The sequence below is a fragment of the Schistocerca cancellata genome, chromosome 8 (genome assembly GCF_023864275.1).
Source record: "Schistocerca cancellata isolate TAMUIC-IGC-003103 chromosome 8, iqSchCanc2.1, whole genome shotgun sequence".
Classification (NCBI taxonomy): Eukaryota; Metazoa; Arthropoda; class Insecta; order Orthoptera; family Acrididae; genus Schistocerca; species Schistocerca cancellata.
Window position 1 is genome coordinate 21,364,227 of NC_064633.1, and position 26,378 is coordinate 21,390,604.

General features: G+C 42.0%; 1 protein-coding gene across 1 annotated transcript in view; it reads right to left on the reverse strand.

Annotated features, from left to right (window-relative positions):
* LOC126094991 (semaphorin-2A-like) overlaps positions 1-26,378 on the reverse strand; it is a 1,391,554-nt gene that overhangs the window by 646,479 nt on the left and 718,697 nt on the right. The gene's annotated exons all lie outside the window — the stretch shown is intronic.

Here is a 26,378-nt window from a genome sequence, read left to right on the forward strand (position 1 = left end):
TAGAATAGTATAGAATATGCAACACTTGTTGGACATTTCAGTTTCTCACATAACAAAGTAATCGCAACATGGTCATAATGAAGGGTAAAGAGATCCACTAGTTTGCAGCTGTGGAATTCGTATTAGTGTTTGATCGAAAGGCATTTTGCTTTACATGATTATTAGCCCCGATTATTTATCAACATCATCAGACCAGTATGTAAGAAAAAAAGATGTGTATAACTATGCATAGGTGCAGCGTACATTAATAAGGAAAATATCAGTAATAACATCTACGTATAAAGTGAGAACATGCGACCTCGCCGCTAAGGACATGCTTTTCCGCTACTAGAGGCACGGAACCGCAATAGTGGTCAGAACCAACTCTCTCACAATCGTAACAAATAAGTCAGGAGGCTTGGTATACAAGCGTAAATTTTATTGCAGCAATAAATCTCGACTTCATATTTCTCCAAGAAGTTTAACGCGGCATACCGGGTTGAGAAGAATAAACTAAAGAGGATAGTTGTTTCATCCGTAGGAGAACCATGTCCATCAGTCACCATACGCAAAATTTCAGGCATGAAACTTCTCCTATTGCTAGTCACTAAATCAAATGCGGATTTCACGACTCTCATACTAATCAGTATACCACTTCACGTCCAACCAACACGGGATGCCTGCATTACAGGGCGTATATTCACCAGGAAAACCTACGTCGTCTGTGTTGTCAAAACAAATACCAACCGGCGGCCACATCACAACACAACACCACGTCTCCACCATCGACCGCCAGAGACCGCTACCCGTTCGCGGAGCCTGCAGAACAGCTTCACCATAGGTCGCAGCTACCCTAGGAACTACTTTGATACGCCAGGCACGTGATCGCAAATAGTTCCGGCAGATACATCCGCCAACGCGCTTTGTAAGGCGGCGCACTGCCGGCAAAAGACATCACCTTGACCTTTTTGCTGCGTGGTGTAACCAGTGGCTCCTGAAACTCAACCCTTCCAAGACCCAGGCCATCATCGTAGGTCGTACCACTCGCTTCTTCCGGCTCCTGGATTTCTCCCTTACTGTCTGCAGCCGTCCTGTCCGCCTCACCCCCACCCTCACCTACCTTGGCCTCACCATTGACCGTCACCTCATCTGGATCCCTCATCTCCGCTCCATCCAATCCAAAGCCCACAACCGCCTCCGACTCCTCAAACTCCTCTCTGGCCTGACATGGGGGTTGCACCCCTCTACCATCCTCCACACCTACAAATCCTTAATCCGTCCCATCCTCTGTTATGCCAGTCCTACCTGGATATCTGCCCCCCCCCCAAAATTCTATAAGTCCCTCCAGATCCTTGAGCGTCATGCACTCTGCCTCGCCTTCCGTATACGCCTCCCGTCCCCCACGCGGATCCTCTATGATCTCATTCCGTTCCCCCATCTGATCCTATTCCTCGAACATATCCGTATCCTCTACACCTCCCGCCGTCTTGAACCCCCTCACCCCCTGGTTGCTCCTCTCCTCTACCATCCCCGCCCCCTGCCACGTCTTCATCGTTGTGTCCCCCCTACTCTCCATCTCTTCACCCTACATCTCCTTTCCCAAGGTGGCTTCCATCAACTCCCCCTCCATTTATCCTTCCTATCAACTCTGATCCTCACCCCCCTCCTTTCCTCCGTCCTTTCCCTGGGCTCCCTCTTGCTCCCCCCCTACCATCCTGTGTTTTCTCCCCACCTACCCTCTTCTTATCTCCTTTCTCCCCCCCCCACATCCTTTTGTACTCCCTTCCTCTGCCTTCCCCACTCCATGGCACGTCTGCTCAGCACCCCCCCCCCCCTCTTATGTATCCTCATCTTCCATTGGCTCCTTTCCCCCCTCCCCCTTCACATTTCCTCTCCTTCCCTTCCCCCCCCCCTTTTTTCCCATCATCTGACCAGTTTCCCCCCACCTGCTCTCGGGTGTGGTATGTCGTATTTGTGCCAATTTTTTAGTGCAGTGTTTAAGTGAATGTACAGTGCTGTGCGTCTTTCCACAGTGTTGCGAACAGAAATCATGCTGTCGCTGGGTGTGCTTTTTATATCTCTTGCGAACAGAAACCAGACTGTCGCCGTGTTTTTTAATTGTCTGTCTATTATTTTTTCTGCTTCCTGGTATTTTATTAGCATCATTCACCCTGTGTTTTATGTTTTAAGCTCCAGTATTTTCTGCCATTTTACCTTTAAGTCACCGATTTTATCACCAACTGTTATTATTTTTTTATAATCTTCATCTTTTTGAAACAAATTCTGTAGGCTGAAGAGCGGCGTAATAATCTGCTGCCAGCCCGCCCACTTTAGGGGGAATCGAAACTCGACAAAGAAAAAAAAAAGGCAAAAGACAGTTCGACGCACATCTTGCAAGTAGGTAGAGTTGCCACGCCGGCAGCCATGGCTAGAATTCTCTTCCAACTGGCCGATTTCTTGTAGCTGGACTTGGTATAGTGGACGAATCTCTTGACTTTGTAGAACTGTGTGTTCGCTCCCCGAGAAGAGTCAGGTCTTTTATATTATTATTATTATTATTTGTTATTTCACATTCGTATCGACCCGCATTTGGGATGGAGTCTTGTTCTTTTGGAGATTGTATTATTGTTTCGTTTTGGTGTCGAATAAATTGTTTTCGGACTTGTGGTTTCCGCATTTCTATTCTGATAGCACAGATACTTCTGAAGCCATATTCAAATATAATGGCGCAGATATTCCACAATGTTCAGTATTGATCAGATGAAAATCCGTACCGGTTACGCTATCAGGACGATAGGCACGCGAGTAGAGGGCACTCACCCCTGGCAGTTTTATATGTCCTTTTTTGCGAACAACAAAATAGTGACCAGTACTCTGAATTTCCCCAACATGGGCTGACAGATTTGCTTTAAAGTGTAACTCTCACGACATGTTTGTCTCCAGTGCTCATGGTGGTTTCAGTGAGATGGTATTCAGCAGATTTTTACTTCACACTGTAAAGTTATTATTTTTCTTGGTAAATGGATTAGCAAAGGAAGGATAGTGACTTAACTGCTACGGTCGCCATATTTAATTTCGCTTCATTACTTTTCTGGGAGAGCATAAAAGAAATTGTTTGCCAACAGCGTCCTACAACGCAAAATAGTAAACGAATTCTCGAAGCATACCGGCTATCCCAGAAACAGTGATTCTTCGACTTATTCAAAGTGCAACGATTGTGCCTAAAACAAGATACAAGGCATTTAGGACAGTAATATCATAAGCTGAAAACAGAACGACATTACACTGTCTTATTATTTGTTATAAATTTCAAAACTGCTAAAATTTTCAGGAACTCGGTTGCAATGAAGCTTACTCATAGTGAACATCTATTGTAAGTTGCCAGATATACCAAAAAGAAAAAAGAAATTTGTGAATATGAGTCACTTCACGAAAGGTGTCAAGTGCTTGACAATTTAATTTAATATGGTCATGACTACAGCAAATGCTGTAGTATCAGAAACGGTATCATACGTCCACATCTACATCTACATACATACTCCGCAATCTACCATACGGTGCGTGGCGGAGGGTACCTCGTACCACAACTAGCATCCTCTCTCCCTGTTCCACTCCGAAACAGAACGAGGGAAAAATGACTGCCTATATGCCTGTGTTCGAGCCCTAATCTCTCTTATCTTTGTGGTCTTTCAACGAAATGTAAGTTGGCGGCAGTAAAATTGTACTGCAGTCAGCCTCAAATGCTGGTTCTCTAAATTTCCTCAGTAGCGATTCACGAAAAGAACGCCTCCTTTCCGCTAGAGACTCCCACCCGAGTTCCTGAAGCATTTCCGTAACACTGGCGTGATGATCAAACCTACCAGTAACAAATCTCGCAGCGCGCCTCTGAATTGCTTCTATGTCCTCCCTCAATCCGACCTGATAGTGATCTAAGCGGTCTCCTTTACAGATGAACCACATCTTCCCAAAATTCTACCAATGAACCGAAGACGACTATCCACGTTCCCGCAACTGCCATTACATGCTTGTCCCACTTCATATCGCTCTGCAATGTTACGCCCAAATATTTAATCAACGTGACTGTGTCAAGAGCTACACTACTAATGGAGTATTGAAACATTACAGGATTCTTTTTCCTATTCATCTGCATTAATTTACATTTATCTACATTTAGAGTTAGCTGCCATTCTTTACACCAATCACAAATCCTGTCCAAGTCATCTTGTATCCTCGTACAGTCACTCAACGACGACACCTTCCCGTACACCACAGCATCATCAGCAAACAGCCGCATATTGCTATCCACCCTATCCAAAAGATCATTTATGTAGATAGAAAACAACAGCGGACCTACCACACATCCCTGGGGCACTTCAGATGATACCCTCACCTCCGATGAACACTCACCATCGAGGACAACGTACTGGGTTCTATTACTTAAAAAGTCTTCGAGCCACTCACATACTTGGCAACCAATCCCATATGCTCGTATCTTAATTAGGAGTCTGCTGTGGGGCACCGAGTCAAACGCTTTCCGGAAGTCAAGGAATATGGCATCCGTCTGATACCCTTCATCCATGGTTCGCAAGATATCATGTGAAAAAAGGGCGAGTTGCGTTTCGCAGGAGCGATAGTTTCTAAAGCCGTGCTGATGCTTGGACAGAAACTTCTCTGTCTCAAGGAAATTCATTATATTCGAACTAAGAATGTGTTCGAGAATCCTGCAACGAACCGACGTTAAAGATATTAGTCTGTAATTTTGAGGATCCGTCCTTCTACCCTTCTCATATACAGGCGTCACCTGCGCTTTTTTCCAGTCGCTCGGGACTTTATGTTGGGCAAGAGATTCGCGACAAATGCAAGCTAAGTAAGGAGCCAATGCAGTAGAGTGCTCTCTGTAAAACCGAACTGGAATTCCATCAGGACCCGGTGATTTATTTATTTGCAATAATAGTACACATTGTCACCGTATCGAGAGAATAAAGCACTGGATAGTGAACTTTTAATAATAATACACATTGTCACCGTATCGCAGAGTAAAGCACTGGATATTTAACTTCTCTCCCTTTCCGACAATAGTAACAATGGAGAAGAGAAAGAAATGGTTCAAATGGCTCTGAACACTATGGGACTTAACATCTGAGGTCATCAGTCCCCTAGAACTTAGGACTACACAAGACTAACCAACCTAAGGACATCACAACATCCATGCCCGAGGCAGGTTTCTAACCTACGATCGTAACAGCAGCGCGGTTCAGGACTGAAGCGCCTAGAACTGCTTGGCTACAGCGGCCGGCTGTATGGAGGAAGATCTGGTCACCCCGCACCAAGTATTGTAGGAAAGATCTATTCTTATAACACATTAGTTAGGATTAGTTTTCCCCATTATTCAAGACCGAAAGAAGAAACGCTTTTCATTGACCAAGTGAGACGGTGCAGTGGTAACATAGCGAACCCGCACTCGAGGAGACAGTGGTTTCAATCCCGGTCTGCTCCCACAGATTTAGGTTTTTGCCGTGCTTTCCTCAGATAAATGCCTGCATGACACATTTAAAAGGGCAGAAATTTCTTGCCTGCCTCTCCCCCATCCAGGCTCATGTTCTGTCTCCACTAACCAAGTCTTGTTTTCACTTTCTCATTTGAGCTGAATAAGCCAACTGTTTTATTATGTACCAATAACTCGTTTCTGAACTAAGTTAATCTTCGTAAAACATCTCATATACAAGGTCAACATTTTTTCCTCCTGAAGACATCAGTCCTCTGCAGATGCACTCGTGAGCCAAACTGTCTACAAAAAACAAATAGGCCATGCAATGAAAACAATGCCTAGTTCTCTGCTCTTCTCATTCCTAGCTAAATAGCAAATTATTTTCAGAAGCACTCTGTAAAAAATCCGCAGTGGAATGCTGTGACCGACAAGTCAGTATAATAAAAACTGAAATATTTAATGTCACTTTTCCTGTTCGGCCTGGTAAAATGTTCCTGTTTTTCTTATATGACAAGCTGCCTATTAACACGAGGTAAGAACTGAAGAAACTGCAAAAAGGAGGGAATTTTAGGAGATAGGAACTGGATAAACTGAAAGAACCAGAGGTTGCACAGAGTTTCAGGGAGACCATAAGGAAACAATTCACAGGAATGGGGGAAAGAAATACAGTAGCAAAAGAATGGGTAGCTTTGAGGGATGAAATAGTAAAGGAAGCAGAGGATCAAATAGGTAAAATGACGAGGACTAGTAGAAACCCTTGGGTAACAAAAGAAATATTGAATTTAATTGATGAAAGGAGAAAATATAAAAATGCAGTAAATGAAGCAGACAAAAAGGAATACAAACGTCTCAAAAATGATATCGACATTAAGTGCAAAATGGATAAGTAGGGATGGCTAGAGGACAAATGTAAGTATGTAGAGGCTTATCTCACTACGGGTAAGATAGATACTGCCTACAGGAAAATTAAAGAGACCTTTGGAGAAAAGAGAACCACTTGTATGAATATAAAGAGCTCAGATGGAAATTCAGTTCTAAGCAAAGAAGGGAAAGCAGAAAGGTGGAAGGAGTATATAGAGGGTCTATACAAGGGCGATGTAATTGAGGACAATATTATGGAAATGGAAGATGATGTAGATGAAGATGAAATGGGAGATATGATACTGCGTGAAGAGTTTGACAGAGCACTGAAAGACCTGAGTCGAAACAAGGCCCCCGGAGTAGACAACATTCCATTAGAACTACTGACAGCCTTGGGAGAGCCAGTCCTGATCAAACTCTACCGTCTGGTGAGCAAGATGTATGAGACAGGCGAAATACCCTCAGACTTCAAGAAGAATATAATAATTCCAATCCCAAAGAAAGCAGGTGTTGACAGATGTGAAAATTACCGAACTATCAGTTTAATAAGTCACAGCTGCAAAATACTAACGGGAATTATTTACAGACGAATGGAAAAACTGGTAGAAGCCGACCTCGGGGAAGATCAGTTTGGATTCCGTAGAAATGTTGGATCACTTGAGGCAATACTGACCCCAAGACTTATCTTAGAAGAAAGATTAAGGAAAGGCAAACATACGTTTCTAGTATTTGTAGACTTAGAGAAAACTTTTAACAATGTTGATTGGAATACTCTCTTTCAAATTCTGAAGGTGGCAGGGGTAATATACAGGGAGCGAAAGGCTATTTACAATTTGTACAGAAAGTAGATGGCAGTTATAAGAGTCGTGGGGTATGCAAGGGAAACAGTGGTTGGGAAAGGAGTGAGACAGGGTTGTAGCCTATCCCCGATGTTATTCAATCTGTATATTGAGCAAGCAATAAAGGAAACAAAAGAAACGTTCGCAGTAGGTATTAAATTCCATGGAGAAGAAATAAAAACTTTGAGGTTCGCCGATGACATTGTAATTCTGTCAGAGACACCAAGGGACTTCGAAGAGTAGTTGAACGGAATGGACAGTGTCTTGAAAGGAGGGTATAAGATGAACATCAACAAAAGCAAAACGAGGATAAGGGAATGTAGTCGAATTAAGTCGGGTGATGCTGAGGGAATTAGATTAGGAAATGAGACACTTAAAGTAGTAAAGGAGTTTTGCTATTTGGGGAAGAAAATAACTGATGATGGTCGAAGTAGAGAGGATATAAATTGTAGACTGGCAATGGCAAGGAAAGCGTTTCTGAAGAAGAAAAATTTGTTAACATCGAGTATAGATTTAAATGTCAGGAAGTCGTTTCTTAAAGTATATGTATAGAGTGTAGCCATGTATGGAAGTGAAACGTGGACGATAAATAGTTTAGACAAGAAGAGAATAGAAGCTTTCGAAATGTGGTGCTACAGAAAAATGCTGAAGATTAGATGGGTAGATCACATAAATAATGAGGAGGTATTGAACAGAATTGGGGAGAAGAGGAGCTTGTGGCACAACTTGACTAGAAGAAGGGATCGGTTGGTAGGACATGTTCTGAGACATCGTGGGATCACCAGTTTAGTATTGGAGGGCAGCGTGGAGGGTAAAAATCGTAGAGGGAGACCAAGAGATGAATACACTAAGTAGATTCAGAAAGATGTAAGCTGCAGTAGGTATTGGGAGATGAAGAAGCTTGCACAGGATAGGGTAGCATGGAGAGCTGCATCAAACCAGTCTCAGGACTGAAGACCAAAACAACAACAAGAACTTTTAGTGTGTCACTATCGTTATAACTTACACTCTACTAAGTTCATAATCGGGTTATCAAACTTACACTCAGCTACGCAGTAAATAAACTTTCTCCTTCATCATGACTCATTTTATGAGAGACATCAATTACGATTACGTGTAGGTTGAGAATTCTGCAGCCAGTTTGTTTATTTAATTTATTTCTTTACTTGCAAGGTTCTGTGGGAACGTGTGAGTCACGAATACGTAGTCATGGAACAATACACAGTTTTCAGAAAGGTATTTAGGAACCAATTAATAAAGAAAATTAAAAAAAGGTTATGACAGAGTATACGAATACGTAATGCATTACAAACAGAATTTCAAGTCTACTGCGGACAGCCGTGCATGGAATAAACGTATGCCACAGACAAATCTCAAAACTTGTATTTGAATACTTTTGGATTATAGATCAATTTCTCCAGTTCTTCTGGAAACCTGTTCAAAGCGAAACTACTGAATGGTGGACGTCTGTCTGTACAATACTTAAAGAAACCTTATCCAAGAGCATATCGTTATTCAGTCTAGTAGTTACTGAATATAGTTGGAGTTTCTTCTGAATGAGACAATATTATCAGCAACAAATCCTATTATATTATAATATAAAGATCGAAAAGTACTTCAACGTTGTGCTTGAAATTATTAATTCTCGAATGAATGTTGGGTTGTACATAGGATTTATATACACTCCTAGAAATGGAAAAAAGAACACATTGACACCGGTGTGTCAGACCCACCATACTTGCTCCGGACCCTGCGAGAGGGCTGTACAAGCAATGATCACACGCACGGCACAGCGGACACACCAGGAACCGCGGTGTTGGCCGTCGAATGGCGCTAGCTGCGCAGCATTTGTGCACCGCCGCCGTCAGTGTCAGCCAGTTTGCCGTGGCATACGGAGCTCCATCGCAGTCTTTAACACTGGTAGCATGCCACAACAGCGTGGACGTGAACCGTATGTGCAGTTGACGGACTTTGAGCGAGGGCGTATAGTGGGCATGCGGGAGGCCGGGTGGACGTACCGCCGAATTGCTCAACACGTGGGGCGTGAGGTCTCCACAGCACATCGATGTTGTCGCCAGTGGTCGGCGGAAGGTGCACGTGCCCGTCGACCTGGGACCGGACCGCAGCGACGCACGGATGCACGCCAAGACCGTAGGATCCTGCGCAGTGCCGTAGGGGACCGCACCGCCACTTCCCAGCAAATTAGAGACACTGTTGCTGCTGGGGTATCGGCGAGGACCATTCGCAACCGTCTCCATGAAGCTGGGCTACGGTCCCGCACACCGTTAGGCCGTCTTCCGCTCACGCCCCAACATCGTGCAGCCCGCCTCCAGTGGTGTCGCGACAGGCGTGAATGGAGGGACGAATGGAGACGTGTCGTCTTCAGCGATGAGAGTCGCTTCTGCCTTGGTGCCAATGATGGTCGTATGCGTGTTTGGCGCCGTGCAGGTGAGCGCCACAATCAGGACTGCATACGACCGAGGCACACAGGGCCAACACCCGGCATCATGGTGTGGGGAGCGATCTCCTACACTGGCCGTACACCACTGGTGATCGTCGAGGGGACACTGAATAGTGCACGGCACATCCAAACCGTCATCGAACCCATCGTTCTACCATTCCTAGACCGGCAAGGGAACTTGCTGTTCCAACAGGACAATGCACGTCCGCATGTATCCCGTGCCACCCAACGTGCTCTAGAAGGTGTAAGTCAACTACCCTGGCCAGCAAGATCTCCGGATCTGTCCCACATTGAGCATGTTTGGGACTGGATGAAGTGTCGTCTCACGCGGTCTGCACGTGCAGCACGTACGCTGGTCCAACTGAGGCGCCAGGTGGAAATGGCATGGCAAGCCGTTCCACAGGACTACATCCAGCATCTCTACGATCGTCTCCATGGGAGAATAGCAGCCTGCATTGCTGCGAAAGGTGGATATACACTGTACTAGTGCCGACATTGTGCATGCTCTGTTGCCTGTGTCTATGTGCCTGTGGTTCTGTCAGTGTGATCATGTGATGTATCTGACCCCAGGAATGTGTCAATAAAGTTTCCCCTTCCTGCGACAATGAATTCACGGTGTTCTTATTTCAATTTCCAGGAGTGTATTATACTGGAAATATATATATATATATAAATCCTGGTTGGATATATATACGTAAGAGGAACCGTCGATATCAAAAATCCCGAAAAAATGTTTGACCAATTGCTCAAGACTCTAATAAACGTTTGGCCCGAAATAGGATACGTATTTCCTTAAAAAAAAAAAAAATACTCACAAACACAGGTTTGTTGTTAAAACTGACTGCCAGAAACTAGATGCTATGAAAATCTAACGATTAGACAAACTGTTTATCATTTATCTAGTCTTTCCCCATCTACATAATTTTAGACAGAAGTTCTGTACACAACCCTGTTATATTTTTTCTTCTTCGCCTTCATTCTTACAGAGAACAGGAAATTTGTTCCTTATGGCTTATGGACGTATGATTAGAATGCTTACATAGAATCTGAATCACCTGAAACTTTGTAATCCTACCCATTCACATATCTGAACCATTTGATTCACTGTCGTTGAAGGTGCTATCCACACAGAACCAGCAGCTCAAGAGTCCTGTCTCGTACTCTATATACCACTGACCCTAATTGATTTACACTTTCATTTTTAGCGACTTCAGTTCACAATCAAAGTTTTGTTTTAAATAACAATAACCAAGGGTCAAGATCAGACAGAGGCGGGAAGGGGAGGTGGACAGAGCGCGAAAGGTGAGAGAAAAGACATAGGAAGGTTGAAGGAGAAGTGAGAGAGAGAGGGGGGGGAGGAGGAGGACGAGATGGACAGACAGTGAGGGGGAACGAGATTAGGATCTATATCCAGCACCCATACATATGTAGCGACTGGAAGGACTGCCTGGTTCGCTAGTGGAACACATGTGCAGAGAAGGTCGAGTCAGAATTGCTAGACAGCTGAACGATTGTCTGCACGAAGTCCGCGAACTGACATGGTAGATGTGTCTGCCTTTCTACCGACCTTATTTTTGTGAATGTACAGAATGGCTACAAAATATAACACCATGCGAGACAGTATAGCGACAGTACACAAAGTAAACAATCCTTCGCAAAATAGTGTCGGAGGCAGTGGATATTATTCTTGCAGTGAAGACAGCAGAATTCAGTTTCTCCACAATATCTTGGACACGCATCTTCTAAGAAAACGTTCGGCCTACTGTTAGTCCCAAGAATTAAAATGGTCGACTTCACTGACTACTTTTACGAGAGGTACGTGTTATAAATTGTACTTACTGCGTTCCGTTCCTGTTAAGTGCTAATCGGTTCTCTGAAATGAGCATGCTGATGTTACTGACTACCCAATTAGCTAAACCATTTTTATTACGTTCCGCGTCCATCACAGTAACATTTGTGTCATCCGCGAAGAGAAAAGTTTTGTGTATATGTCATTTTCAGTGGCATAGTACTGATATGCACAGTCGAGGCACATTAATGTGACCACTTGCCAAAAGCCAAACTAAACACGTTTTGCAGCTTGTACCTCTGTGAGATGTGCAGGAAGAGAGTCAGTAAGGTTGTGGAAGGCGCCGACAAGGATGTGGAGCCATGCTGAGTCCAGGGCCGCGGTCAGCTGCGCTAGGTTTCTCGGTTGAGGATACATGTCGCGAACAGCCCGATCGAGGTAGTCCCATATATTCACGATTGTGTTTAAATACCACAAGTTTAGCGGCCAGAAGAGTAAGGTAAACTCATCCTGTTGCATCTTCGAAAGACGCACGTACAACACGAGATGTGTGAACGTTGCATTGTCCTGCTGCAGATGCCACGTGCCGCGAAAAGTCAGACTACATGTAGGGGTGGACATGGTCTTCCAGGACAGAAGCGTACTTATATTGATCCATTGTACCTTCCAGAATGACGAGATCACCCCGTGAATACCACAAACACATTCCCTAGACCATAGCGCTGTTGCAGGGTAATGGTTTCCAGACATTCGCGCCGTTCACGACAACAGCGATCTGTCGGACAGAGCATAAAACGTGATTCATCTGCAGCGACCACGTTTCTCCACGTCCAGCTGCGTTACTGGCGTGCCGATTCCGGCTTTCTTCACAAACGAACAGCAGTCAGCATCGATGCGTGATCCAGGTGCTCGCTGCGGATGCCCATATGCAGCAGCGATCGCTGAACGGTCGAAGAGGAGACAGTGTCACGAGCCCCTTCGTTCATCTGGACGGTCAGCGTCGGTCTATTGACCAACAGGTCCACGTCTATGGGCCCACACATAGATTCGCAGCCGTCGTTCACACCTGTCATCTGTGGCATGTGATACACCACAGTTGCCTCTGCGCCGATGTTGGGTAGGATATTTTACCATGCACGTATAGTATAACCACGGCGGCAAATGTACAGTTTAGAAAATTCTCAGTTTCTTAAATGCTTCCACCCTTAGCCTATAAGGCAATGATCATATACTTCAGGACGTCAAATACGTCGCTCAGTTTCCACATTAGAACAAAGCTGCACTGTTAGTGCTGCCACCTGCCATCTGTGAGTGGTTACTGCACGTTGACGTCGAGCAAAGGCGATGGTCAGATTAATGTGATTGGACGACGTATAAAAGCAATGGACCCAGTAGAGAAACTTTTGTCACCCCCCCCCCTTTTCCCCTCCCCCTCCCCCTCCCCCTTCCCCACCTCACCCTCCTCCCTTCCCTCTAAATCACATGGCCACAATCAGTTTTCAACCCCTGCCCTGTTAATTGAAACTGGAGAACAACATGCTATTCATTATTTTCAGATACGAAGTCCATAATTGATGATGTATCTGATCTCGCAATTTTCCAACTTTGGTTGAAGTGTTGCCAGGTCCACACAGCCAAATGCTTTGGTAAATCAAAGAAAATACCCATTGTCCTAACCTATCGTTTAGATCTGCTTGTTCCTCGTACAGCCAATAACAAAATCTATTCTCCTTCATCGAAACTAATATGTGGTCTTCATAATTCTACTTGAAATTTCATCATAGCCACAGGCGTCATAACGTTTTAACGATTTAGTAATTACTTCATTTACACCTTCACTTGTTTCCCTTAACTGCATGTGATATACACTGAACCACCAAAGAAACTGGTACAGGCATGCGTATTCAAAAACGGAGATTTATGTAAATAGGCAGAATATAATGTTATGAAACAACAATTCCCTGGCGCAGCTGTTAGATCGGTTACTGCTGCTACAATGACAGGTTATCAAGATTTAAGAGTGTGAACGTGGTGTTATGGTCGGCGCTCGAGCGATCTGAAACAGCATGTCCGAGGTAGCGATGAAGTGGGAACTTCGCGTGTGACCATTTTACGAGTGGACCGTGAATATCAGTAATCCGGTAAAACATCCAACCGCTACGATCAGAACTAGATCCTGCACATACGAGACCTACGACGACAGAAGAGAATCGTTCAACGTGACAGAAGTGCAAACATTTCGCAAATTACTGCAGGTTCAATGCTTGGTCATCAACAAGTTTAAGCGATCGAATCATTCAACGAAACATCACCGATATGGGCTTTCGGAACCTAGGGTCGACGCGTGTACCCTTGATGACTGCACGACAGAAAGCTTTATGTATCGCCTGGGCCCGTCAACGCCGACATTGGACTGCTGATGACTGGAAACATGTTGCCTAGTCAGACGAGTCTCGTTTCGAATTGTAACGTGCGGATGGACGTGTACGAGTATAGTGTTATCCTCATGAATCCATGCACCCCGATTGTCAGCAGGGGACTATTCAAGCTGTTGGAGGCTGTGTAATGGTGTTGTGCGTGTGCAGTTGGAGTGATATGGGACCTCTGATACGTCTAGATACGACTCGGACAGGAGTAACAGCCGGCCGCTGTGGCTGAGCTGTTCTAGGCGCTTCAGTATGGAACCGCGCGACCGCTACAGTCGCAGGTTCGAATTCTGCCTCGGGCATGGATGTGTGTGATGTCCTTAGGTTACGTAGGTTTAAGTAGTTCTAAGTTCTAGTGGACTGATGACCTCAGATGTAAGGTCCCATAGTGCTCAGAGCCATTTTGAACAGGTGTCACGTACGTAAGCATTCTGTCTGATCACCTGCATCCATTCATGTCCATTGTGTATTCCGACGGGCAATTCCATTAGGACAATGCGACATCCCACACGTGCAGAATTGCTACAGAGTGGGTCCAGGAACACTTTCCTGAGTTTGAACACTTCCGCTGGCCACCAAACTCCCCAGTCATGAACACTGCTAGAGCTGCAAAAATTATTTATTTCTAAAAAAATGCACTACCTGGTTTCACTGTGCCCCATCATTTTGGTGAACGTGGCACAAAAATTTGTTTGACGTCCATGCGCATCACTTCCTGAACCTTAAAATAATGTCCGTCGTTTTCAGTTTCTAGTGTACAGAGGAGCTACCAATGAATATTTTCCTACGCATAATCCTTGTGGATGAATTTCCTCACTCTAAACTCCGAATTATCGTTTAACAATAAAATCTCGTAATGTAGAGACCTTTTAAAAAATCTCGAATAATCATCAAATGCATTTTGCTAGAGATAAATTAGAACACGATGTGACGAAGAACGGCTCCTTTGGTTACAGGTCTTCGCCAGTTAATCTCCCACTTGTACATATAGCATACTGATGCAGTTATCCTAAAGACACAGTTTTAAGAGTTACGTTTACAGACCTATTTGTAGAATTGAAGTGTTTTGCCCTTCTGCAGCTACTATGTTCCATAAATTTCAGATCTGAGCAGATTACCAGTCGCCATCTGCAGATGATTACGTCAGTTATAAATCTAACGCAAAAGCATATAAAACAACGGATTTCTTTTGTAAGTAAAGCCGTTATTTTGTTTGCTTCGTTTAAATGAGATGGACTAACTATTGCATCCATTATTTCTGAAAGCTTCATACAGTCCTTGCCATTTATTTCATCTAGTACTTCTGAGACCACTGCCCGTTAGTCTAACCATAAATTATTTTCAGAGTCTCTTTTTTTTTCAGATCTTCTCCTCCATTCACTTGACGCCTTGTTAACTCATTAACTTTTACGCAGCAGGAGTCTGCCCTTCTCTTCATCAAAAAATGGTGAGTTTTGTATTCTATAAACCGCTTTCGTTGATGAAAGCCGTCAAAACCACTTTATTTGGCATCTAAAGACGTCTGTATGACCTAAGTGGTTCTCATACTACTCATTTCATGTATCAACTATACAAAGAATGCTCCTTTTTTATCAGAAGTAATGATGTTCTAAGCCATTTATACGTTTCCGAATATACCGTTGTAATGTTCTTTGTCCACTTAGGATTATCCAGTGGCCTCCTTTGTGTTACCGATGTTATTTATGATGTATCAGCTAATTAAATTAACACATTTCACGGCATTTTACAAACATGATCACAAACACCGAGACAAAATATTGTTTAGTTGCCAAATAAACGAATAAACTATAGTGAAACATTATTTTCTTCTACATGGTGGACGTAGCCTTCCTTACATTCGTTTGAGGCAGTAATCCTTCATGCCCCACATCTAATCTGTAGTTAACTATCACGATCCCAAGCCCCTTTTCAGATGATGCTTCACAGTACGTTAACAATTCATTAAATTACGTGTATAATATAGATCACAAATCATTACAGATCTATGATACTTAACACGTAGCTCTATCTGTTACGATTCACAAACATGTAGCCTATATATTAATAGCTCAACAATTTGAATGTGAGAAGCACATATTTACAGGAGCTGTAATTTCAAGCTTAGCAATCTTTTCTTCCTCTATTACAAAAGAATTCTTTTGCAGTCGTGCTGATGGTCACTTCACTAGGTACAAAGTATTTAGGGCACGGGTCCTCAGTCTTTCTAGGCTTGAGATCTACTACACGCAATTTAGTCTATTTAGACATCGATCGATTAAAAATTTCATAACGGGTTAAGCACATAAGAACACTGTAGCCAAAATTAACCATTTTACTTATACAGATATCATAAAAGGTAGTTTTCTCTACATCAAAATTTTTATGTCTACTTCTCAATTTTCAGGATACTATACTCGTGAAAAAAATTAAAATATACACCATCATAAATGTTGAAAGAATTTTATAGAGATCCTGGCTTTGGATATTACTGGCAAGTTTATTATAATCTGGTGAATAATTTGTCAGCGGGAGCCTTAGACAGTCTGAGCCATTAGTTTCAGGCGTTTAATTTTTACATTTGGATTTGAGTATGTTCATCGACGAAAACTCTGCCTCACATATATAAGCTGATCCATGAAACCAAAATCATACGATGCCACTTTTGCAGCATTATGATAATGTAACCCGCCAAACCGTCCTCAGCCCAAAAAAAAGAGCATCACTTGTTTATATCGCCTCAACTTACCATCGATTTTTATGTGATAGAAGAATGAAGAATTTTTTAAGTTGTTTGTACAGTTTTCTTATATTTTTGTGTTAATATGCTGTAGATACGTGACACCTGATGGGCGAGAAAAGCTGTTTCCTTTCAAGTCAGCGAGTTTGCAACGCTCAGCCGATTGCTGAATCGCGGCGTACGGCAAAAATAAGAACTACGATGCAGATGGCCACTAAGAACGTTTGCCGGCGAGTGCAGAGAAGAAACAGTTTTTGTTAAAGAGAGAATTAGCGTGATATGTTTGATCGAATAAAATTGTTCTTGGGTTGTCCTTTTAGAATTTCAATATTGTTCGAGTAGTGAGCCTTAAGAGAGATTATCTCAAGTGTGTGTTAAAATCGCCTCACACGTACGATTCGTGAATTACTTTGAAGGGGGATAGAACTTAAGTAGGTTCAAATCAGTTATAAGTCCTTTAGGAAGATATTTTGGGAGGATTATCGGCTGCTGTAGAAATGACTATTTTCCCGATTTTGGTAGAGTAGACTCGCCAGGTATAGGAAAGCTCCGATTTATTCAAGAGTTAGATTAGGTAGTTGTGATTAATGGTGCGTCGTGCTCCTTAATAGCGATGGTAAGCGAACCGTATTTTAATAGTTTTGTGGGATTTTTCGTTCGATGGTGTATGTGAGGGGACGTGTTCACACGAAGTCGTTTAATTATTTTGTTGTTGAGGATTAAAGCACGCGCTAAGGGATAGTAGCGTTGTATTGTACTATTGTGGTTGTCTAGGTGTACGCAAGCACTAAGGAGTAAAGACTTAGCGATATTTGGATTAGGAACTATTGAGTGACTTCGGCGTGAGCGTCGTGATATAGTAAATTCCAGAAATCCAGTTGGATGCACTGAATGTGTAGTTTGCATTAAAGAGAATGGTCGTCCTACGTAAATTTATTGCGAAACAATCGGAAGTTTATGGAGAATGTGATAGCTTTTCCCTTTCGCCCTAAGCGACAAATCAAGAACCAATTAAAAGAGAACACGCTAATTCTCACTGAAAGAGTTCATCGAGTGCTGTGTTTTAAGTTTTAAATGTTAGCGGGTCGCGTAAGTCAACGCCTGAAGTGGTTGAGCTTTGTCTCATTATCTGAATTTCATATAGCTGAAAAAGTGCAGGGACACTCAGGATTTTTGTTTCACTTTTTAATTACATTCCGCTTAGTGGGGTTCCGAATAGAGCAGCAGCACTCGTGAAATAAAACGCTGACTTGTACCTGTATCAGATTTAACTGCAGGAAATGAAGAAAATGGTTTTAAACTGAAACAGTCAGTACCTGACTTGTCCTTTATCCACAAACTAGTAAAAAAAATCTAAGGCTACTTGAATATATCTTTTCGGAATAAATTAAATACAAAGACCACTAAAGCAATATTGGTAAAAGCAAAGTTCAAAGAAGTTAAAGAGAAGGAATAGTATTTATCAGTGAACGACTCGCAACGAAAAGAAAGATAATTAATCTTTAGACAGGGAAAGCAAGTTTGTATGCTATAGAAAAATGGTTAATTATAAATAGAATGTTACTGCTTTTAATTCTGAAAGGATGAGATTGACGAAATATTTTATAAAATTTCAATAGAGTCAAGGATATTGTTGTAGGAACGCGCCACTTATAAAAGTTACCGTTGATTGAGCACGATATATAAACAATATAAAATGATATCTTTAACTTGTGAACGTATCCTCTGATTTATGTAAAAATTTGTAAGGCTCACACTGATCGAGTGTACATACGATTATTCGCTGAAACTTTAAAAGAGGAGCAACTACAAGAGGCAACGGATCTATATGAGGTATTCATTAGTTACATACGAAAGGCATCGTTTCTGATATCTGCGTTGTTGAGAAAGTGTTTAGTTGTGTTGTCAGAGTACAAAGTGTAAGCATCATTAAGGGTCACTGTTATTGGTAAAATAGACACATCATTCCTACTCCCCGTACAATCATACATTTAGTATTTTTATGGTGACTGTTACTAGATTTTGTAGTGTTTTATCTTTAGAATCTAGTGAACCCTGATAGCCAGATGCGTTGTTGTAATTAATATCCACATAGTTACCACAGACACCTTTACACTATGAAGATTGTTAATGTGTTCATACTTTCATACTTAGTGATGTCATAGCGAGCTGTAGTATGATTTATAGCGTGAGAAGCAGAATATCAAATCTTACGTCACGTCGCTGTGTTAGTACAGACTATTACTTCAAGTCGGATAGATTACATCGTTGAGTGTGGGCAATGAGTTGTCAGGACAACTTACAGAAGTCTTACGACAGTGAGCTAAATTGTCTGACGTTGCTTTTAACCTACATATTGCGGAGTTGTTAGAGCCTGTTCATACAGTATATTTCCTACGAGTTAGTGGTATCTAAAAATGGTGCATTACGATAGGTTTCTACACTCATTATTTTCCACAAATTATCTTCATCGTATTCTGATTTAAGAAAATGTCATTTTGACATCGAATTATTTCCTCTACAAGTTCAGTCTCATCACTGTAAGAGAAAAGAATACTCATGTTACACAAAAAGTCTTCCACATCCACTTCGTGGAAAGTCTGAGGTATGAAAGCTATAACAGGATCCATTATCTTGAAATCTGAAAATCGATTTTCAGACTCTATATTCAGTGCTGTCAAGTCGGCTATATACATCTTTGACTCTTCTTGATCCGACGATGTTTGGTGATCTGAAAGTTTTGACTGTATTTGAGGACAGTGTTTCATATTTAATTTCTATGGTAACTGTGTTATCCATATATCAGTATTTTACATGAAATATTTTATGCAAGACATAGGAGTTATAATGGTTGTTTTTTCCCTTGAAGTTCGTTGTCTAACTCATTTAGTTTAACTGTCCCATCAGCTACAAATTCTAGAACCTAAAACCAACTCAAATGGTACAGTTGTGAGTAATCTTTCTTTCTTGAAGACACAAATGATTTTATCACTGTCAGAGTTCTCTAAATCTGTTTGGAATCATATATCTACTCACCATCGATCTCCGGTCTGCAATAGTTGGTCCCCATAACGACTATCCAATTCTTCTAATAGCATTCTAAACTTCCTTCTCTGTAATGACTCTGAGAGAATACAATTCACAGTTTCTCTGACAATACACATAAGACGTTTCATTTTCAAAATACGTTCATAAAGCACTACAATGATACTTAAAGAAAGGCAGAAGGATTTGTCATTCGCAAACAAGGTAACAAATTTTGTGTCTGCCTATCATGAAGACGCTCTGTCAGCAGTAATATACGCAAGTTTCCGAAGTGGCAAATCATTTTCAGAAACTAAGGGTGTGAATGTATTTTAAGGATTTTCTCCTGGTTTAGTATCTTTCAAGGTCATAATTGTAAGCAAGTCTTTTTTTACACGGCAATGCGGAAATATCAATCTTACAAACAATCGTAACTTGAAGTCAACCGTCTCCCTCTACTGTCTCGTCCGACTACAATGAGAAACACAAGATAGATTGCAATTCTGTTATCAGCTGACCTTTTTAATTTTCCGCAATTAATGCCACTTTTCTCGTTATAGTAGGTCTCCACAGGGGCACGTCTCTGATGGGTGATACTATCTCTCACTTGTTTTTTAAATGTGGGTAACATTGGCTCCCTAGCTGCTAGAAAGCACTCGTTAACAACTGATCCACCGACATATGGGTTTGCATGTTTCATCAGGACTTCTGATACACGAAATGATGCTATGTTTGATGAAAGTAAAAATGTTTTTGTACAAGTTTTACAAAAAACAGCACTTTTCATTTTAATTTACTCTTAACATTAGACAGTTTCTTCCTTCTCAACTCACTACCAACAGCTGCTCGCATTTCGAAGTCTTTGCGGACTGTTCTAAAATGACGTTCAATATTTCCCTTTTTAGGTACGGATAAAGTAGCCCTTCGCATCAGAGATATGCTCTATGTGAACAAAGATATCCGGACAACTGGCTGAAAATTTCTTAAGGTTCGTGGCGAGCTCTATCGGTAATACTGGAATACAGTACGATGTTGGTCCACCCTTAGCCTTGATGTCAGCTTCCACTCACGCAGGCATATGTTCAATTAGGTGCTAGAAGATTTCTTGGGGAATGGCAGCCCATTCTTCAAAGAGTGGTGCTCTGAGGAGAGGTATCGATGTCGGTCGGTGAGGCCTGGCACGAAGTCTGCGTTCCAAAACATCCCAAAGGTGTTCTATAAGACTCCGGTCATGACTCTGTGCAGTCCAGTCCATTACTGGGACGTTATTGTCGTGTAACCACTCCGCCACAGTTTGTCCATTATGAAAAGATGCTCGATCATGTTGAAAGTGCAATCGCCACCCCCGAATTACTCTTCAAGGGAAGCAAGAAAGTGCTTAAGACATCAATATAGGTCTGTACTGTGACAATGCTACATAAAACAATAGAGGGTGCAAGCCCCTCAATGAAAAAACACGATCACACCATAACACCACCGCCTCCGAATTTTACTGTTGGCACTACACGCGCTGGCAGAAGACGTTCACCGGGCATTCGCCATACCGACGCCCTGCCATCGGATCGCCACATTGTGTACGGTGATTGGTCACTCCACACAACGTTTTTCCACTGTTCAATTGTCCAATCTTTACGCTTCTTACACCAAGCAAGGCGACGTTTGGTATTTACCGGCGTAATGTGTGGCTTATGAGCAGCCGATCGACCATGAAATCCAAGTTTTCTCACCTCCCGCCTAACTGTAATAGTACTTGCAGTGGATGCTGATGCAGTTTGGAATTCCTGTGTGATGGTCAGGATACCCTCTTCAACTGTCGGCGCTCTCTGTCAGTCAACAGACGAGGTCGGCCTGTACGCTTTTGCGCTGTACGTGTCCCTTCACGTTTCCTCTTCACTATCACATCTGAAACAGTTGACCTAGGGATGTTTAGGAGTCTGGAAATATCGTGTACATACGTATAACACAAATGACTCCCAATTACCTGACCACGTGAGTTCCGCGGAGCGCCCCATTCTGCTCTCTCACAATGTCTAATGACTACTGAGGTCTCTGATATGTAGTACCCGGCCGTAGGTGGCAGCACAATCCACCTAATATGAAAAACGTAAGTTTCCGGGGGTGTCCTGATGCTTTCGACCACATACCGTACACCTATGTTTATGCCGGAGGTGCGAGTCCTCTCTCGGGCATGGGTGTGTGTGTTGTTCGTTCAAGTAGTGTGTAAGTCTAGGGACCGATGACCTAAGCAGTTTGGTCCCTTAGAAAAAAAAAATGAGAGCTATAAATTGGTGCGTTGATTTCCTTGTTCTGATCGGTCAGACTTCTCACCGTAATGGTTTGGTAATGTTCGTTGCCTCCTGTACAGAGTACATTTCACTGTGGTAGACTGCATTGTCGCTGAGCTGTGCTGTCGCTGTAGTGCGTATTGTTGCGATATTTTGATCCCAAATGTTTCGAAAGTGTTTAATGGGGCTGTTACCTGAAATGATACTACAAACAGTAATCTGAGTTTCGGTAGCACAAGGTATTAGACTGATCATTACTCTGTCATGCACATATTTATTTCGTGGAAGCTCGAACATAGAGTCAGGAAGAATTCCACGCTCACAGCTGGTAAAATCGTTGTTTATTAATACACGACCGGTTTGCCGGCTGTAAGCCGCATCATCAGATGAACAATGTGAAAAGATCATGGGTATACCCATCGATCCTAGTCAAAAGTTACCATTCGCAGAATGTCGTCAATGTTATGGCGAGCGAAATGTGAAGATGATGTACCCATGACATTGACGACATTCTCTGAATAGTAACTTTTGACAAGGAGCGATGGGTATGCTTATGATCTATTGACATTGTTCACCTGATGATGCGGCTTAAAGCCGCGAAACCGGTCGTGTTTTAACAAGCAACAAAAAAAAATGGTTCAAATGGCTCTGAGCACTATGGGACTTAACATCTATGGTCATCAGTCCCCTAGAACTTAGAACTACTTAAACCTAACGAACCTAAGGACAGCACGCAACACCCAGCCATGACGAGGCAGAGAAAATCCCTGACCCCGCCGGGAATCGAACCCGGGAACCCGGGCGTGGGAAGCGAGAACGCTACCGCACGACCACGAGATGCGGGCAACAAACAACAGTTTTACCAGTTGTGAGCTGATTTCTTCCGGACATCACGCCTTTCGACAGCTGCGGTTGCCCGGAATATAAAATTGTTCGAATATAGACCTTTGTGTTACGTACTGGAAGCGGAGCTTGTTCGCTATGTGCACCGCACATCCTACCTCATCCTTCAGCAAGGCCCTAAGCTCTCGTCTCGCTCACCGCAACCTGCACTCACAGTGCGCTGAGTTATAGTTCCTGAGTACTAACCTCACATTGCAGGAGAAAAGACTGTTGCCTGGCGCGAACGTTAAAGGTGGTGAAACGCATGTGGAAACGAAAGAGGAGGAGAGAGTTCTGTTAGACTTATCGTCTACAAATACCGTGAGAAACACTCATTGTCAACACACTGGTATTTCATAAAAACCGCTCATTTAAACCCGTTCCGGTCAAAGGTCTTGAATGATCGATTCTTAAGGTCATATCGATCGTCTGGTCGATCGTGATCGACGGGTTGAGCAACCCTGACTTAGAGTGCCTTATTGCGTTAGAGAGGACGTACAGTGTCTGCATCACAGTCCGAGTAGAGCTGTGGCGGCATTTCGTTTCTGAAATTACAGCACTCCATGTTCCCTCACACTGCACGTGCAGATATCAGAATCATTTGCGAAAAACTATCCTTCGGCATCACTGTACACAAATTTCTGCTGCACGCTGTAACTTTTACGCCTAAGTGTTGTCGGATACGTTCACAATTTCAAGCGGGTCTGTAGAGAATTGCTTCCGGAATAGGCAACAGAGTCAGCCATTAAGATCATGGTTATGCATGAGCAGATATTTGTGGCGTGTCATTTGTACATTACTAATGTTTTCACCATATTTGCTATTAGAGAATTTCGCTTCGAAACTGCTTTCTAATACTGCACTAGAAAATAAAGTAACTATGTGGTCAGACTTATAGAAACACATAATGTTTCCGACCGACTTGTTTTATTCGGTGATAAATTCAATTTTAAATCATAATTAAAAACACAGAAATCATAATAAATTTCGAAGAAAATTACTGAAATCAAAGTGTCAACGAACTGTTACTAACAGTTTTTCGTGGAGCACAGTTTTCGATGCGCTTCCATAGAGAACCATACAAAAATCGCATTATATGACTAGTTGAGTACTTGAGGTGGATACCTGAAATAGCCATGTCAAGCCCACTGCAACTATCAGGTATCGTCTTTCCGTCAGTATAGTATTGTGTGTAATTTAGTGACAGCGAGGCAGGAACATTGATTATTATACTGCTCTCCTTCCATTCCCACCAACTTCGGTAGCTGATGCAACGAGTTTCTCTTATAGTACATTCCCACTTGTTCTCACAAGACTGACTGGACTTTGTTCCAAAGACCTGACCAAAGCAAAGTTCCTGACGGTGTCTTGGACTCAACTTGTATCGTTCGAGTAGGGGTCAGAGAAGAGGGTAGCAAGAATAAGGAGACGAAAACTATACAGAAACTAATGCATGTTAAAATGTACGTCTCTACATAAACAAAATATACCTAATTCATCGCAACGACTGGGGAAAAAGCATTTCATTACTAGCAATGGCCGCTGAAATTCTTAGTTCCTCAGATAAAGTAAGTGTAAGAACACAAAGAAAACCAGTAGCCTGTGTACGGATGCACACAGAGAGTGCTGGATAGACTGCTAGGCAAGGTACAGCAGTCCCATTACGAGTAGAAGTCACATGAACACTGTGAGCTCTGGAGTCTTTCCCACGCGATTTTACAGAATTATTTTCATTACAAGCAGTTTATTTTTACACGAGCTTTATTTTTATACGTCAGCATCATGGTGAAGTAGCCATTATCTCGCTAATTGTCATAGCTATTGTGATATTTGCATTTAAGGGGGGCGCCGTGTGAAATTCGAAATGTTTGCAATGAAAAACAGCGGTCTGTGTGATTTTGTGTTTGGTGCATATTACACATATCTGTTGAAATTTATGTAAGACATGGATTTTTTCTTTAGATTTGGGAAGAAGTCGCTATTTGACTCCAATTTCGAGAAAATTTATGTAATGTATTCACTTCTGATCGAACGCTCATAAGAATGAAATATTCATATCAAAATACGTATCTCCTATCCTATCTCCTAACCCGTTCGAAATATCGAGACGAGATTTTGGCATTTTGCCAAATGGTCGTCGTATGGAAGTTTCTTATCTACATCGATATAGCCAAAGCCACAAATTTTTTTTTCTCAATCTAATATCTTAATTTTTAAAAAGTAATCGACAGCTACTGAAAATAAGCTGATAGTATGAAAATAAACGTGAAATTACTTCTCTTGTGTTACTCCTAACTGACACAATGAGATTTACCGTAACGTGTGGGCCTCTCTGGTCGTATATAGCTTGTTTCATAAGGCACACAATTTCAAGGTTTGTTGCAATAGCTACTTCAAGGTGAGTCTGTGAAAATTATACTGTATTTTGACAAAAGAAGAAAAATTAATTTTGTCAGTAAGATAAATGTAACTGGTACTCATAACTGATTATGCTTCTTCAGATGAGGAAAGGTTAACAATTCGGACAAAAAAATCACCGATTGTGTTCCAATTTTGACAGAATCTTGTATCTCGCTGTATTTTGAATACGGGACGACAGGAATGGAACCTTAGCTAAGGATTTTGTTCCTTCCCGACACCTGAGATATATCAAAATTATTTGCAACACATAGTATACCATATTCTTGTTACCATCCCCATTCGGAGTGAAGTGGTGAACCTCTTCACGTTAGTTATCTTTCAATGTATCAAAGAAAGATTACAATCTACTTTAACTTTAACAAGTAGTCTCAAGTGGTTCATAAGGTAATGATTATCATAAACAGATTAGCAGGCATCAAATTTGTAATTTCTAACAAAACAATGCACCATTTTTGCTGCAGGGTAGAACTGCTCCAATAAAACATTTCATAACTCTCAAACTGTGAACACACTGACAAATTCCAGAATCTTGTCAATTATTCGTCAAAATCAGTATCACTTATGAATTAGAAGTATATGTAGTACAGACATTCATTCCCTCGCCCTGTACAAATACAGTAACGGAAAGGCTGAAAGGTATTTGCTGTACTTTTCATATGTCAAGTGCCACAAATACTCCTTGGTAAGTTCCAGTCCCAGGCATCCACTGTTACAGGTACACTGGGTTATTGAATTCCCAAGGAATTGCATCAGAATTGATGATTTATTTTCATGTGACTTGTTACACTTTTTATCCAGATAAGTATATTCAGTGATATGTTTTGCGTAATGCATATGGTACATTAATCTAATGCCACGTTAAATTTTTCTTCAGGATGGGTCGTTAATTGTTTTGCATTTGTGTAACACACCTATCATCTGAATTTTAAAATTAATGTTACAGTAATTATACAAACTTACATTGTTAATTTTCAGTTGAATGCCTTTAGTTTATATCTTAGTTTTACTATCATCAAGTCTAAAGTAAATCTTTTGTCACTGTGCAATACTTGCCATAAACGCCTTACTTGAACATATATAAAGAGGTTATCACTTTCGTTTTGACTCTTTCATTAAACTGTGCATGAATAATCCAAAAGTAATATAAACCAACATGAGTGTTGCATGTTCAACTGTAGAAGTTGCA